Raw genomic sequence first — 17,472 nt, 5'->3', positions numbered from 1 at the left:
GCGAACACGGGTTTTAAAAGTATTCCATCTTTGTTGCTAAAGAACTGTAGTTGTTTCGTCGTGCTGTTAGCCGATTTCTGATGCTAAATGGAATGATGATAATTGCGAATTTATCGTTTTTAATGCAATTCCCCTTTAACACGCTAGATCTGCCTTCAGTGGCTTGATTGTTCGTGAATCTCTTATCAATTACGTTTGTAGGGTTGCCGGGATGTGTGATTAAAGGCATGAAAGAAGTTTAGAATTGGGAATTATTTCGGGTCCAGTCAGGAATTGACATTTAACAGTTATTATTTTAGTTATTATTTAGTTATTTAAGTACACGTGGAAGGCAATATTTTACACCATTCACCGGCACTGAGATAGAATATTGTTTTGCAGAAAAAAAAAATAATAAAATATATGAATAACAGTTTGATTTAATTAACAAAGGTCGAGAAATCTTCCGGTGATGCCATTTGATAACGGAACCCGAAACTGGAAGTAATTCGATGCAAACGTAGCTACTCTAGATCAGTGACGCGAACTGGAATTCTTAGGGGCTCTTGTATTCTGGGGAGAACGACTGATTAATCACGTGATAAGAACCGTGAATGTGTTGGACCAAGAACACACAAATATGACTTGAACAATACAACGGACAAAAAATAAGCATGGCAAGGACCAGGTGAAAACTGCCGCCTACTTATACCATGGGACACCCCGTTAATACGGACATTTTGGCATGTCCCCTTGGTCTCCGTATTAACGGGGTTCCACTGTATTGATCATCCCTTAGTTCTGCTAGGATTTCTGGTCTGTCCGGAGATGGAGTACACAGATATCCTCGTTCATAAAAAGACGCTTTGGATATTGTGCCAACGTCTTTCATTTCCAGATTATAACCTGAGTCTGCAATACAAGCAGTCTGGTTGTTGACATAGACGTCACTGTACTGTGATCCCATTTTTCCCAGGTTCTCCATCCACTCTCAATTCGAGCCTTGCAAGCATCCCTCAAGTCCTTGAGTTGCCCAAGTCTCTCATTGTAAGCTTTCACTGCCTCCTTGCCGTAGCCCAGAGAAGCAAGAAGCTCTACCAATGTTGCCGCGATACCAAGTAAGGCCCCTGCTATAATCCTGATTGGACCAAGTACGGCCGTTCGTGTGACTATTGCGGCAATAAATGTGGTTAGGCCAATTACTCCAGCAGCGATGCTCAACGACGCTGCAGCGATACTTGCAGGATTATTATCTCTGATGGTAATGTCCAGTCCCCAGATATTAAGACCGATTGACAAAGTGTCGGTGAGTGGCCCAAGCACCTCGAGAACGGAAGTTTCTCGCAACCACTTACTTGCTTTGGAAAAGACTTTGCCCACCCGTTACTCAAAAGAGGATATCTGTTAATATCAGCTTTAAATGCTTTTTTTTTTTTCAAGGCTTCCTTTACTCTTTGAATGTTGGTTTGGTCGATGTTTGGTTTCCTGAATTCAAGCTCCAAAACCTCGGTATACGTTTCAAAAGCTTTTCTGACGTTTCGAAATTTCTTTCTGTTTTTGACGTAGTCAACTGTTTTCTCCGGCACGGGCAAAGCCACTCCTCCTCCAATATCCAAGAGATAATGTCAAAGCTGTTTGTGCAAGGCTTTCTTTGGCTTTGTCCAACTTTTCCTGCTCCATTAGGGATATTGCGGCCACGCTACGGGAACGGGAGTAGGTGCCAATGAGTGTATTGGGTATAGATGCTACCATGGAGTACTTTTCAACTGTTTTGGTGAAGGAGGCCAAGCCAGCACTTGAGTAAACATACGATTTGAAACAGAAAATTGCCGGACATTGCCGGTTTATTAACCAAAGGCAAACCAGCGAGGCTTTGATTGTTACAATTACCACATTTCTCAGTTATTGTCTCTCATGCAAGTCTATGTCTTGTAAGGCAAATAAATTCAATTAATAAACAGTTGTTCAGTAGGAACAGGCCGTCCTTTTTTAACAGGGGGAGGGGGGAGGGTGGAGAAAAAGCCTCTACCTGTTCCTCTACGTGCTTGCTTCACTGGTATGTAGCTAATGTAGGAGTTTCCTCTATGCTATTCTTTTAAGGTAAAGCTTTGTAACTTAGTTCAAGGATGTCGAAGCAATGATAATGGAACTTACAAGGTATATCTTACATCTGAGGACGTTTCCTTTGAGAGCATGGGACGAGGACTTCATATCACGTCCTCAATACCGCTAAGTCGTTATCTACAGGCAAGCGCAATCGGCGTCAATTAGCCATCTTTGTATTTACTTAGTTTCAAAAACGCCAAAACATTTTGAAACGGAGATTTTCGAAAACGACGACGTTACGATAATCGTGGTTTCCCTGACCGGGTTTTCCTCAAACACAATTCTAAAATGACCGGCGATGGTTGCGTTTTTATATTTCTCCCTCGTAGTGTGATGGCGTCTTAATTTTATGCTTTCCAAATTAACAAATTTATCTGTAAGCACTTCGTTAACGTACGAAGTAGTTTAGGCATGAATGAAAGTTATTATCTAGGTAATTCCCCTGGAATAAAACTGCACATAGATTTCTGTTCAAACTTTGCCCAATGAATATTTATCATATGAGAACTTTAAATATAAAATTAAAAAAAGAACAGTGCCCTTGCTCGTTGAGCAGTAGTGAGGCATTGAAAATGTCCCATATGCATTTTAGCGTTATTTAATGGTTATTACAAGAACGCATTCCAGGTTATTTTAAACTCTTTGTGAGTCCAGACTCATGAAAACACGCCTCAAACTACAGCCAATACCTGCGTCGGATACAAATAAACTTTTTAAGTTTGATTTTAGTAGACAGCTGAACCCTTTTTAAAATATTGGAACCAAATTGCTTGCCATGGCTATCAAACTGCAAAACAGAAAAGACTACAGTGCAACTGCTATTTTCCTTATTTATTTAATTTTCAACAATGGAAGTCAGATCAGTCTTTTCTCACGCAAAACTAATGATCAGTTGATTAAAATGACTGGAAAAAAATTTGCGATGCCCTAGCTCGTTAGTGAGCTATAGCCTTTTTTCAAGTGACAGAACTCAATATGAAGGCAAATCCGCTATCTTTTCAATGTGCTCGTGCACGAACGCGCGCTAATAACGCCCTAAATTATGCGCAGTAAGGACGCGCAATACGATACTGGGGAATTACCTTAATACTGACAATCGAGCGATTTTCGATTGAGCAGTGAAAGGTAATTACTTTGGTTTTGGTTTTGGTTTTTATTTTGTTACGGGTTGAGAATGGCTGACAACTTTAATTAGAAAGTAATTCGTTTGGTTTTGGTTCTACCACAATCAATTTAATACCTCTTTAAAGTGTCTGATTGTATCAATAAAGGTCTCCGAGCTTATTCACGCTTGTACCTTCAGCATCTCAATCAGGGGAATGCGTGAGTTATTTTTTTCGTAACTGTTACTTTTTTAGAGCTATGTCTGTTCTGTAGATATAGCACTGGCACTCCCTTTGGACGTATTACTTGTATTGCAATAAGTGAAGTCATAACACAAGCACCAAGTATTTCATTCTAACTTGTTTTTCTCTTTTCCATTTTTAAGTCCCCTTTGTGCTGTTTCAAACATCAAATCGGATGATGACAATGCCTATGTCTCCAGTTTTCTACCAACCTTTCCACGCCCCCTCCCAGTCGCCTGTCACCTTCTCCCCTCTGGTTTTCGAATTCATGGTCTTACCCTTAGATCTATTACATCAGTGCTACCAATCCAAGAATTCTTCAAACTATTTATGGCATTCAATAAATATTTCAACGGGCTTATACTACAGTTTTTCATGCTAAAGCATTGCTTTGGAAACTAACCGATACAACAAAACTGCAGTATTTTATTGATTTATTGAGTTATTGATTTGTTGATTTATTGATTCATTTATTATTTTGTTGCTCAAACAATTACAATTAAACTTACACTACAGTTACAAAACAGTCAAAAACAGCCTACGAGTTCGTATCTATAATAATATCAATAGCAGAGTACTGACATGTGATTTGACGTCACTTTCCCGCGTTCCTTGCCTTAAAAGGGCACAATATTGGATGTAGCATAGGTACATACGCTCTAAAGTTTCAGTATTACTTCCTTGATATAAGTGACTTTACCAAGGGAGGTGGATTCTAACCCTCATATCCTCCCCGGTCGCAGACGATCAAAAAAGCCCGGTCAGAGTAGGGTTAGATAACCAAAGACTACTGGTGATGGTGAGTACGGTTAAACTTCACACAGGCATACCTTCTTTGTCATTTGTTTCTTCAGCTGTCATCGGTATGTCGCTAGCTTTGTTGGTTTTATTGTTTCTTCAATACTTGGTACAAGCCCATTCCAGAAGGCCATCTGCTCTGGACGCATCTTGGACCTCACTGTCAAATTAGGAATCAGATACTCTTCAGATACTCTTCAGTGTCATATGTGTACTGGGGCTAAATTGTCCCTACCAACATTGGATTATTTGGATTTCTTCAATGCACGGGAAGAAAGAAAAATGTTCTAAGGTATTCAATCAATTCTATCGAATATGAGTATAGGTGAACTTTGATTGCAAGACACAAGAAAAAAGTTTGCAGGTTCACTATTGGTAGGCGTCTGTGTATTGCATCGTCTTCGAACTCAACTTATTCCAGTTTAGTACATGATTGACCAGAAGATGCTGTTGATCGCCTCTCGTGCTCTGCACGGATTAGAACTTCAAGATCATTACTTCAAGCCTCTTCCCCGTACAATTTCATCTCACTGTGAAATTTTAATTTTCGTTCCTTTAGTGTCGAAAGGTTGAGATTTGAGGTTCGAAAGCGACCTTTCCCCACTGGAAGTTGAAATTACGACTAGTTCCCCGCTTCCAGTTGAATCTCATCTGATCATTAATAAATCCCCTTATCAATAATTCCCATCTGATAAGTAAGTAGGTAAGCAACAACTTTTATTTAAACATGATGAGATTAAAAGTATTACATGCTTGAGGGAATGAGCCGGACCCTGAACTACCAAAATCTGGTAATTCAAAAGTAAGATGGGAAAAATGTCCGTCCTAAACTATCTGCGAAATTGATAGAAATAATTTTTTTAAAAAAGGAACTCTCTATCACCTAGCTCACTTACTATGCTAAAGTGCACCGACACATGAAGACTGCGGGTGTTTTCCATTATGCCAAAGATTCCTAACATTTCGATCGAAAGTCAAATGGGAAGGTCCGTTTCGGTTCCCTCCGACCTAAATATTGCGGTCAGACCGGTCCGACCGAATTTGCCGTTCCATTTTTGACAAACCGGTTCATTGCCCTACTTCTCTTCACTTATATTATGTAGGGAATTCGGAAAAAGGAATAAGACATAAGGGCATTATGCCGTTATTTTGTTTTTGTTTTTTTTTTGTGTGTGTGTGTGTGTGTGGGAATCTTTCGAGGCTCGCAAAAAGAGACTCGCGGCTCCAGGCTCGGGCTCGCAGACTCGCAAGTCGTTGTCCCCGTTAAGTTCCGCTTTGGCGAAGGGGATTCCCAAGCAGCGGATGACAGTCTTGTTTGACCCTAGAACTGTTACGAACCCGCTAACAGGTCCACGAGTCGTGCTTATAGTCTGTGCAGTCTTTGAAGATACGCACAGAGGGAGCATCGAGAAAGCATCGAGAAATTGAGAAATACGTATTTTTAAGATAGCACAAATGTGTGACACAAGGGGCAGTGTTGTGTTACGCTTCAACCAGGGGACTAAATAAAAGTCTATTAAGCATAATTTATGCACTTATAAGTCCGGAATATCCCGATGTATTAGGACAACCATGACGTCATAAAGCTATTGTTAGCAGGGAGAATGGCGGACCTTTCATGCGGACAAAGAAAATATGTTGTTTCCAGTCTCGCATAGACTCTAGCCAGCATTAAACGGGACTTTTTGCGACCAAACTTTGAGAAGGAGAATAAGCGGCCATTTTGGTAGTGGGAGAACGTGAACTGTCTTCTAATCATTGAGTTTTTTTGGTGTCAAGCGACGATGTACACGCGATTTTGTGGTCAAATATTAAGGTTAGTAAAGACTACGCGTTATTTTCTAGTATTTGCGTATTTTTAATTGAGCTGTGTATATTTTTTACTGGTTCTAGTGTTGGTAAAGTTTCACCATGCAAAATTCCACGGTTGTAAACAACGCCAATATTTTGTAAACTCTTTTTGAATTTGAAGCCTTACAAGTGTGCTTGAACCGCTGTTGTTATAAGGCTTGAGTAATGCATTGTTCCTTCATTTTTACGACAGCTGTTTTCAATTTTTCTCTCTTAAGAGCCAGTTCTTATAAATACCGAGAATGAGATGACAGTCGCGAAATTTTCGATTTCTTCATATTTTGTCCAAATAACCTCTATAGTGAGTTGTTTTCGAAAATACCATTCAAAGGTCCTGAAGCGCTTTATATTTCGAAATCGAGGAAAGTTTGAAAATCGCCATTTTAGCTGCCTGACGCCGCCGCAAATGGCCGAAAATTGTGCATTTTCTTTTCGCTCGTACAGATCAACGCGATGATATCTATCAATATACTTTGGGTAGCTCATAGTGCATGTCTTGCTGTTTCTAAAGCATTAATTTGATTAGCAAAAGCTCCAAGTTTAATAATATTTTAGGCCGATAAAAGTACCTTCATTGAAGCTCGTGAGCGAAATGGCTAATTTTAGCTAATTTCAATACCATCAAAAGCCCACTGGTACATTAAATTTGAAGTCGAAACTAAAATTTTCTGAAGGCTCATACTCTATATTATGTTGTGTAAAAGTCTCTTCCGCGGCCCGAAAAAACTAACTCGTCGAGAGACATAAACGTGTGGTACATTTTTGTAAATTCGTCATTCGTGAAACCAACATGGAACTTGGCCAGCTACCTTCATCAAGAACAAAAATAACCGAATAGAAACCTTTTTCGTTAATAAGGATACTTGTAATGTTTTTTTTTCCCTTTAAGATTTACCACTTGATTAACTTTTGCAAAAATTTGCGGTTAAATAAAAATAGACGCTCCTTTTGGTACATTGTAATGTTATGCAAATTTATCTCGATCACCGGCACGTGCATATCGCCCGAAACTGATTTTCCTTCCGCCTACTGTATGTTTCTTTTTGAAGGTTACAACTGTAGCACACATTATTCGTTCACTATCGGCAGTTTTAACTTTTGTGGAACACCCATGGCCACAGCCAAACTTGACTTCAAGTAAAAAAATAAAAGCATTTTGAAACGTGAAGTTTGAGTAGTAGTAGTATTGGCATTATCGCACAATCTAGTCCATAATTTTAGCGTGTGTTAGTAATTGTACATTTCCTTAAACATTTTTTGAGATGGCTTTGGAGTCCGATTCTTGATCGGCAGATGCGGTGACAAGAACCACAGACATAATTGGAATCAGTGGGTGGAGCAAGGGCCCTGGCCTTCTGACGTTCTCTCCTGGTATCCACTGTGATGTACAGAAGCTTTTCTCCCTCTCGTAGGGCTTCGGTGCAATTTGTTTTCCACGCACTCCTGTCACTGGCAAGAGTCTCCCACAAATCGATTGGAAGACCAATGGCCCGCATATCCCTCTTCGCCACGTCCTTGAAACGGAGCTTCGGTCGTCCTTCCGGCCTTTTTCCTTGTACTAGTTCTCTGTACAAGAGTTGCTTGGGAATGCGGCCCTCATCCATTCGATGTACATGGCCAATCCACCGCAGACGTCTCTGGCGAAGAAGGGTGTCTACGGAGGGGATGCCTGCTCTCTCTAAGACAGCACTGTTCGTAATGCGGTCCTGCCAGACGATGGAGAGGATGCGCCGCAAGCAGCGCAGGTGGAACACATGCAGGCGTTTTTCTTGTGCTGCATACGTTGTCCAGGACTCGCTACCATAGAGGAGCATGCTGATGATGTAGGCTCTGTAGACAGCCATTTTGGTGGGAGTAGTGAGCTTCCGATTTAACCAGACACGTTGTGAAAGTTTGGACATGTTGGTTGCAGCGTTCCCAATCCTCTTTCCTATTTCGGTGTCAAGGGAGATGGTGCTAGTAACATTAGAACCAAGGTAGATGAAGCTGTTGACCGTTTCAAGTGCATAGTCATTGATGAAGAGAGAAGAGGAAACGTCTGTATTCTGAGTCATAAGTTTGGTTTTTTGGAGGCTTATGGTTAGGCCGAAGTCATCACAGGCGTTCGAAAAGCCATTGAGGAGGTTCTGGAGATCGTCGTCACTATGAGCAACCAGAGCTGCATCGTCGTCAACCAAAAAAATGAATGAAATGGTTGTGTTCGAATATTTACGCCAAACATGATGGATACAGCTGTAATCGATTGTTTACTCAAACTTCACGTTTCAAAATGTTTATTTTTACTTAAAGACAAGTTCAGCTGTGGCCATGGGTGTTCCACAAAAGTTAAAACTACCGATAGTCAACGAATAATGTGTGCTACAGTTGTATCCTTCAAGAACAAACATACAGTAGGCGGAAGGAAAATCAGTTTCGGGCGATATGCACGTGCCGGTCATCGAGATAAATTTGCATAACAATCAAATCTACCAAGAGCAGCGTCTGGTTTAATTTAACTGCAAATTTTTGCAAAAGTGATCAATCTAAAAGGGGGAAAAAAACAGATTACAAGTATCCTTATTGACGAAAAAAGTTTCCATTCGCTTATTTTTGTTCTTGATGAAGGTAGCTGGCCAAGTTCCACGTTGGTGTCGCGAATGACGAATTTACGAAAATGTACCACACGTTTATGTCTCTCGACGGCTTAGTTTTTTCGGGCCGCGGAAGAGACTCTTACACATCATAATAAAGAGTATGGGCTTTCAGAAAAGTTTAGTTTCGACTTCAAATTCAATGTACCAGTGGGCTTTTGATGGTATTGAAATTAGCTAAAATTAGCCATTTCGCTCACGAGCTTCAATGAAGGTACTTTTATCGGCCTAAAATATTATTAAACTTGGAGCTTTTGCTAATCAAATTAATGCTTTAGAAACAGCAAGACATGCACTATGAGCTACCCAAAGTATATTGATAGATATCATCGCGGTGATCTGTACGAGCGAAAAGAAAATGCACAATTTCCGGCCATTTGCGGCGGCTTCAGGCAGCTAAAATGGCGATTTTCAAACTTTCCTCGATTTCGAAAAAACTAAAGCGCTTCAGGACCTTTGAATGGTATTTTCGAAAACAACTCACTATAATGGTTATTTGGGCAAAATATGAAGAAATCGAAAATTTCGCGACTGTCATCTCATTCTCGGTATTTACACGAACTGGCTCTTAAGTACATGGAAGAGCATACTCAACTGGTCGAGGCACTTTGCCGAATTTGTGGGGGGGGGGGGGGGGGGGGGAAGGGAAAAGAGAGGAAAAAAGACGTCGCTAAGTACAAGGACGAAACTAAACAAATTTGGCCGGGAGGTCTCTATGTTGGTGGATTCATCGACTGGTACCCCAGTTGTATCACTGGAGAGCCAACAGCCTGTTGAAAACCACCTACAGCACAGAAGTGGCAGCGAAACAGACGGGCCAGGGGTAGTGCAGTGATTCCCTGTAAATGATTCTATCGGTATCCCAAGGAATGGCACAGAGAGTAGAGGAGATTGTTTGTGCTCATTTACCAGACGTTTGAGGGCCATGCAAACATGTAAGTTAAGGTTTGTAGGGGGCATTGTACTCTTTTTTTAGGCATTTTTTTTTAAACTATACACACTGCAGCTGTTTCTAGTAGATGATGATTCTTTTCACCTCCCCATGAAGCTTGAATGTACCAGGAAGTAATATCTTTGCATAGTAATTATTATGAAAGCAAAGACTGAAAAAGTACAAGAGTTTAGAATGTAGTGTCGAGTGTTGAACGTTACTAATTGTGAAACTAATGCAAAACATTAATTGATTGTGAACAGGAAACATATCAGTTTGGTTAAGAATATGTAATAAAATATAGAAAACATATGAGTCATCAGACCACTTGAGGGCCCTCTCTTATTTAGTGAGAACTAATGTGTTAACTACATTCAAAATAAATTCATATTTTAAAACGAAAAATACATTTGTAATAATATTGACATCTGTGAGCAATGCAATAATCTTCTAAGCGCTTGTGATTTGTTTCAGGTCCTGCATTCTGCAAAGAGGCAAATTCGAGGCTGAGAGTACCTAAAGAGTGAATAAAATAGAATGGATTTCACTTTCAAGACTGAATTTGGTTTGTATACTTTAAATGAATATATAATAAACCCTTGGGACATGTGGATGCATTGTCAATGCTCCCTTGTTAACCTGTCCAGGAATTATATTTTGATATTTTTGGGTAAGTAACTTGTTAAAGTCAACAATTATATGTAAGCTTTCATAATTTAAATGTGGAAATCAGACATGATATCTTTTAGCACAGCAACAAATAGATACAAGAAATATTTGAAATAAATACCAAAATGGAGAAACTTCAGATTTACAAAATTTTGGCTACATTTTTTTAGCTTAGTTTATTTTGTATAAAAGAACAAGAATTTCTCACTCGTATGCGTTATTGAAAATTCTGCTTTAATAATGATTTCAATTCCTCGATTTAGCCAAAATATATAACGTTTTGGACATTTACAATTTATCTTTGCCGACATATAAGAACACGTGCGTGCTGTCGATTTCGGCCCGATAATCCCTAGATAAGAGAAAGGCCTCAATTCTCATATCGATCATTTCTGTGCTTAGAAAAATGCAGAGTAAAGATGCCTACCGATTGTACGGTCTCTTTCCAAAGAATGATAACAGCAGCTCGTCAAACTTAGCCCGCATTGCGTTCCGTAATGCTTCCTTCGGTCCGAGGATCATCGTTATCTGGGTAGAATTGTCTGTGACATGGAACGCGAACACAAACTTTCCTTTTATTTTATAATTTGCGAGATAAATATATACCTCCTGAGGGCCCGCATTCATGGCATTGGAAAGTATTCGCGACTCTCTTTGTCCGCCATCTTGAATCTCTTGGTTTGTTATGAAACACAACACTCCAACCAAAACACGCATTATCATTGGTTGAAACGTGAGTTTCGTGACATCACAGCCATCCCAATATATCGGTATATTCCGGACTGCTTATACCATGTGGCAACGAATCAAATTAGCATACCACACAGATACCCCAACGCGGAAAATATCATGTGGTTATAGTATCGCGCTTTCAATTTGATTCGAAAGGAAAGAAATACACGCTTCTCGGGCCGGGAGGTCTTGTTAAAGGTAACATTGAATTACACTGAGTTTATAGAGGGTACAAAAAGTACCCTATTAATTTTAAAGCTGTACCGCCGTTCTTGTACTCGAGAGCGAACTTCGGGAAATGATTTCCCAAGCTTAAGGTGGATTTCTCTAGTCCTACGCAACACTGATGCATTTGTAGTATTGAAGCGTTTCGCTCGAGTAAAACGTCTTCTTTCTTTCATTAGCTGTCAGTTGCTTGGTTAAAGCAATTTTTCGATCATATACCCGGTAATCGGGTACGGTTTTTGCATGGAGTTGCTTATAGCCTGCCCGCCGGTCTGAAATTTTGACACATTTTCCACGGAATGCCATATTGAAGCTCTTAAACAATCTATGATTGTTTGGAAAATCTAAGGGATACCGATTTCGTTTTTGGTTTCCCATTTAATTCAGAATTTTCTGAGGTTGAGTATGAGTATACTAAATTAAAATCGCCATGTCCTCGGCCCGGCCTATTCTCGACATCTACAATTTATAGTCGGAGTCATAGCCCGACATTTTTGTACAATTTCGACAGAACAACTTAGCAATGGGACCTCCTGAGATTATTTTACGATCTTTCAGAAATGCCAATCGATTCTCAAAACTGTGGACGAATCTTCGGAGCAATCACTTCATGGTCATTTGTGTCAGACTCACTTTGATAAAAGATTGGGTGACTTGCCCGTGTTCTGCTTCCGTTTCTTTTGGTATCACAAGATCACAAAGCTTTATTGTTTTCATTACATTCCATGTTATCTAAGTATCATAATAATTGGAGACCTTAGTAAGTTTCGGTTATTCATAGCGCGACATGTCGGGGAGATTTTCTCTTTTCAGTCCTCCACTCCGATGTCGGCCACCACACCGCACGATTCTCGGAATCGAAATCGAAACCGCTGCATCACCATTACAGAAAAACCACATTACGTTTACGGTGTAAATCAGAGAAATTTTAAAGTTATATCATTGATTCCCCGATTAGTCCTCGTCGTTTTTCGAAGAGTCTTCACCTATCCGGCCCAAATACCGACTATGTTCTTGAGTAATCGCAGAATACCCTCTCACTGCTGGAGAAAATCATCGTCAAAGCAACGACTGTCTCTCCTTCTATACTACAAGTACGGAGCTTAAAGTGCACCTAACCCCCAAATTTTTTTTTCGCTAAAATGAATCTACTTGTTATTTGAAATAGTTCTGCGAAAAAATTTTTGGATTCCGTTAAATCCTTGATTTTCTGTGCCCCGGCTAAATCTCGAAAATAGCTCCAAAACAACGCCATTTTGTTTCACGACCGAGTTTCAGGAGAATGGGTCCAGCGGCTCTTGTGACGTCTACCCAGGAAGGCTGGCTATCTCACGTCCTCTCATTTCCTTCGGGATGGTGCAATACACATTCGAAAAGTGCGCGGAAACGCCTTCCAGAGGTGCTATCGGCTGTTGCAGAATATTCCAGATTTAAAGAAAGATATGCTGTACAATTTACTGGGGATGATCGGCTAATGGTGCAATAAAGACGTGAACTATGGTTGATTTTGTCGAACCGAAACAAGCGAACTGAATCTGTGAGAACCATTGAAGAACTCTCAGTAGAATTTGTTCCGCAGACTTTCGAACGCTATTTCTATAAATTTTCTGCTTAGAGCTAACCAGCAATTTGTACAAATACTACCGACAACCTATATCTTCCAATCCCGCAGTATTTATAACATAACCGGCAAAGTTGTGTGATCTGATCATGATAAAGAAGCGTTATACTGATATGTAAATAGATCGCAAGTGTACGCCGCTAACCAACACTTATTTCTCTTTCGATTTAGATAAAAGTCGATGATTAATCCTTTAGAATTACATGATAACAAAATTTTTAGACTCACAGAGTTTTTCGAAGGTCTGGAAATCAGCAGTGCGACAAAGATTCTGTGCAGTAGCGTCAAAAATATGACCGCGTAACATTATCTGCGGACCGCTTAGGGAACACATCCTTTTCGCTTAGCCGACGAATTTCACTGCAAACTTTAAGAACAATTTACATTGGTTATTTGGAGTTACGACTTAAAACGTGTGACAATGTGAAATCGGTAATTGTATGAAATGTTTCTTTCCGCCTTGCTTCCCGCAGCTTCAAAAATACAGGTCCAAAAAATACGATTTTCAATCGATCGAAGCCAATGTTTTGGAGGTCATCAAGTCTCCAAAACTGCAACACGTACGTCGCTCTTATAAACATAAAGCATTCAACTGAAAGTAAAACACAAACTGGATTTAACAGAACAATCACACCTTGACAAAATGCATTCTCGCTAAGACAAGTGTAAACGGGCTATAAACACGCGTGGCAATCTGCTGTTTAGTTGACGAAATTACCATTCAAAGCAGTCCTCGAGTTTTCTTTCCTACTTTTCGTTTGCCTGCTCCTCCACATCGTATCTAGCTTTCCACTCCTAATATACAAGCAGCTCGTCCGCAAAGAAGTCTTCCCCTTATTGTATATTGTAAATTGCTCTCAAAGCTCTAAGCAGTGAGTTCACAGTTGTCGAACGTGCTCGATCGAAGTTTATTTCGGATTCTTCCGAATCGAAACTTAACTCTGACTCCAGTGACGAAAAAGAAATGATTCTGAGACAAAACTTGGACGTTTTAGTGCCAAAATACATCGGAACGATCAGTTTTGTGTTCCATTTTCTCGAGCAAATACAGAGAGTTGACTGAGGCGCTATTGTGTTTGGTTCCTGGGTAGACGTCATCAGGTACCGCCGCCCCAGACTCCCTAAAACGCGGTCGTGAAACACTTCAAGCCCGACTTTGAAAGGGCATAGAAAATCGAGGATTCAACCAAATTCAAAAATTTCTTCGCCCAAATGCTTCAAATAAAGTCTAGATTCGTTTTAGCGAAAAAAAACTTTTTGGGGTCAGGTGCACTTTAATTGAGAAAAGCACGACAGCAACGGCAACGGCAAAGTCGCTAAACAAAAGGTTTAATGAGGAGAACAATGGCTGTGCACGTGCGTTATGATTCTTGGTGCATTTCTTTGCCGTCCTCTGCAAAACAACAACGTCAACGGCCAAATTCTGCGTTGTCTGGAGAACGTGAACCACGACGACTAATTTTTCACATTTACAGTGTTTTTGTAATTCCTTGCAAGAGATCTCATCGACATGGAGACGGTAGGGCAGCCTTGAAGCAGTGATATCTGCAAACGTTGTATGTCTAAAGAAAGACTACTCTTAAAGAATGAATTCTTTTTTTAATGATCCATCCGGTTACTAATTAGACTCCTTATGTCTACATGCAGGATTCGCTACATGCAGATGAGCATTCGAAGCCAGGATCCAAGTGAGAGGGAAAAAACTACCAGCTACAAAATACGCCAGTCTCAACATGTTTTGCTTTGAATAATACAATATTGTTCCCCGCGTTATTTCGTCAAAGCTGTTGCGAAGCATTCTGAGTTCATCATATCAAAGACTGGTGACCAGAAAATCAAGCCGAGCATGTCTTGCTGTAAGTTGGCACCTCGAAGACAACGCAACCTAACAAACAAAGGATTGGCAGTCAATTGTACCTTTTCAAAGGAAAAAGGGATATAGTTCTTGATCCAATTTTATAAGCCTAAAACTCATACAAAGCTCCATAAAAACTCTCACAGTACTCTCTGGATACCTACTTAGTGTGTGTGCTTGGTTTAGTCGGTCCCACAGTAGCGGAGAGAACATCCAGGGGTAGAAAACAACTTGTAGACAAGGTAGAAACTACAATTCTTTATGTGAATGATTTGGTGTCTGGGGCAACAATCAGTTACAACATGTGGCGACCTAAAACAGACTTTTATGCTCAGGATATTGAATGTGACATCTAAAGGTTTGTGGACACTCATTCGGTAATCTTGTTCCTGCAGCTCCTTGAAAACGATACCAGGCGTCAGGGCTGGACAGCAATTGATAACCGTCACAAAATAGATTCGAAGATTCTGTATAGTTAATATTTCTATCAGAGCTGTTTAGGGCTTCGTATTGATGGCATGGATCAACTAAAGGAAAAAACAAACACCAAACAAAGAAAGAACAAAAAAAGAAAACGAGAAAAGAGAGTGAGTTGAATTGTTCTATGCATAAACTGTGAACTGATTTCATTTCATCATCACCTTTACAGTTTGTTTCTTATTTAATTTTGATGTTACGAAAGAATTGGTTCATAGCGGAGCTTCAGCTCTGGAAGCGCATCAGAGGAGCACCATGGGTAGAGATTTTTAGTACACCATCACGCCGAGAAAATTTGGTTATAACGTCCGCGTAAGAGCAAGCGAGCGTCCGTCCGTACAGACATTGCGAGAGAGGGAGAAAATCACATGGATCAACTAGAAAAATCAAACCTGTCTGGTGTGTTTAGAGACTTAAAGAAAGGGTAAAAACGGTAAAATGTGGTTGATTCATTGATCAATCAAAAACATTAGTTCATTTCACTCCTCACAAATTTTGCTTGGCGTTTCTGCCTGAAAAATTCACACTGAAGCGAATTGCCAAATTGCGGTAAGAGACTCTTTGTAGAACCCTTCGTCGCATTTTTTATAAAAAACCGTAACGTTGCTTCGGCGAGATATCTTCAATAGGAGTTGTTAAGTCTTCCTGGTTTGAAACCATGCTGTGAGACACAATAAAATTTCTTTGTTTTAATTCCGCTAATCCCTAAACAGTGATACTTGAGTTGCATGCTTTGCTGTAGGTTCAGTTGTTTAAGTTGCATATTGTAAACTAATAGTTTTCTCACGTTTTTCACCGATATAAACCTCATGTCTAAGAAAAAATAAAACTGTATTTGTAAATACTGTCAGGCGAGTTTTGCTAGTTGCGAACGTAACAGGATTTGTTATATTTGACGCTTGGATATTGTGTTAGACTACGAGTAGCCCCTCTTTCGCTTTTTTCGCCGTGCGTGACGCGATAGAAAAACGCGGGAAGAAAATCGTTTCCCCTCAACCTCAATGACATTGAGGGTCTCCGGGAAACAAAACTCACTGTTTCCCTTGGTGCCAGTCATAAAGTGCTTATTTTTGCACTCAGATTCAATGGCAGAAAATTAATGATACCCTCATTGTAAAACATTGCAAAGAGTGTGTGGAAGAGAAACTAATGATGTTTTGTTTAATTGTGAAATTCTCTTTGCTCAGGTGATCAATATGTCACCTGCTTAAGCTCTGTGTCTTAAGAGTGAAGGAAGTATCATTAATGGTTTTAAACATTCATAACCTTATAGTGTGTGCTTTTTTAATATGTCATAGTCATTTATATGTTTTATGGTTGGCTGCAGTATCAAGCAACCCTCCCTCCTGTCAGTAGTCATCATATCTTCTCAGGCTTGCACAACTTCTAATACTCTTAACTCTTACTTTAAGCCTGGCTAAGCGGGGTGGTGAGTTGGGGGTTAAAGCACCAGCTTCTAGTGTCAACATTATGCAGTATCATTCTTATCCTTTTGAAACAATTCTGTCTCACAGACGCACTTTTAAAGTTATGGAGACACGAGGGACTCCGAGGATTGTACAAGGTGAGAGTATTGCCTGTCAAAAAATCTCATATTGCTGTTGTAAAGTTTTTTTGTGAATATGATCTTTTCCTCAAGTTTCAGTTACGGCGACCATAATGATTTATGAACACTTGCGCTTGGGGCTCCAGTAGGTTTATGTTACTTTGAAGGTGTGGCACTGAGCATTACCATATTGCTGTAAGATACTGCAGTATGACCTTTTATGTTATTAATGCTGATGATCATTGTCGTCACATTATTTAACAGTTAAAGAGGCCTAAGCCGTGTAAAATTACACAGTGATAAAACACGACGGGCATTGGAGAACTCAAGGCAGGCGAGTGCTTTCTACATTTCTCAAGTGTTCTCAAATGCCCGGTGTGCTTTATCACAGTGTACTTTTACATGGCTTAGGCTTGATCATTTGCTTTATGATATAGAAGTAATGTGGCGAAAAACATTAAAACACGCTTTTTCTATGTTTTGTACTCTGATAAAAGATCGGTTCTCGACCAATCAGAGCGTGCGCAGGTATAAAAACTGATAATCGAGCCAAGTTGAGCCTCTCTAGTACAGGTGACAAAGGGCTAAACTGAGTGCCCATGTTATGGTAGTGTCTGTATCATACAGGGGGAGATTCTATGAATTCTGATTTATCTGATGACCGTGTTGTGGAAGTGTCTCTGAGGAGGGGTGTGACTGTATTTGA

General features: G+C 40.0%; 2 protein-coding genes across 2 annotated transcripts in view; one reads left to right on the top strand and one right to left on the bottom strand.

The window, feature by feature from the left end:
• The window catches only part of LOC145495529 (solute carrier family 25 member 32-like), a 240,583-nt gene that overhangs the window by 94,991 nt on the left and 128,120 nt on the right, over positions 1–17,472 (top strand). The gene's annotated exons all lie outside the window — the stretch shown is intronic.
• The window catches only part of LOC145495627 (uromodulin-like), a 176,107-nt gene that overhangs the window by 61,597 nt on the left and 97,038 nt on the right, over positions 1–17,472 (bottom strand). The gene's annotated exons all lie outside the window — the stretch shown is intronic.

This window comes from Orbicella franksi, chromosome 8, assembly GCF_964199315.1.
Source record: "Orbicella franksi chromosome 8, jaOrbFran1.1, whole genome shotgun sequence".
Taxonomy (NCBI): domain Eukaryota; kingdom Metazoa; phylum Cnidaria; class Anthozoa; order Scleractinia; family Merulinidae; genus Orbicella; species Orbicella franksi.
Note: the sequence above shows the minus strand (reverse complement) of the source record. Positions and strands in the feature narration are given on the sequence as shown.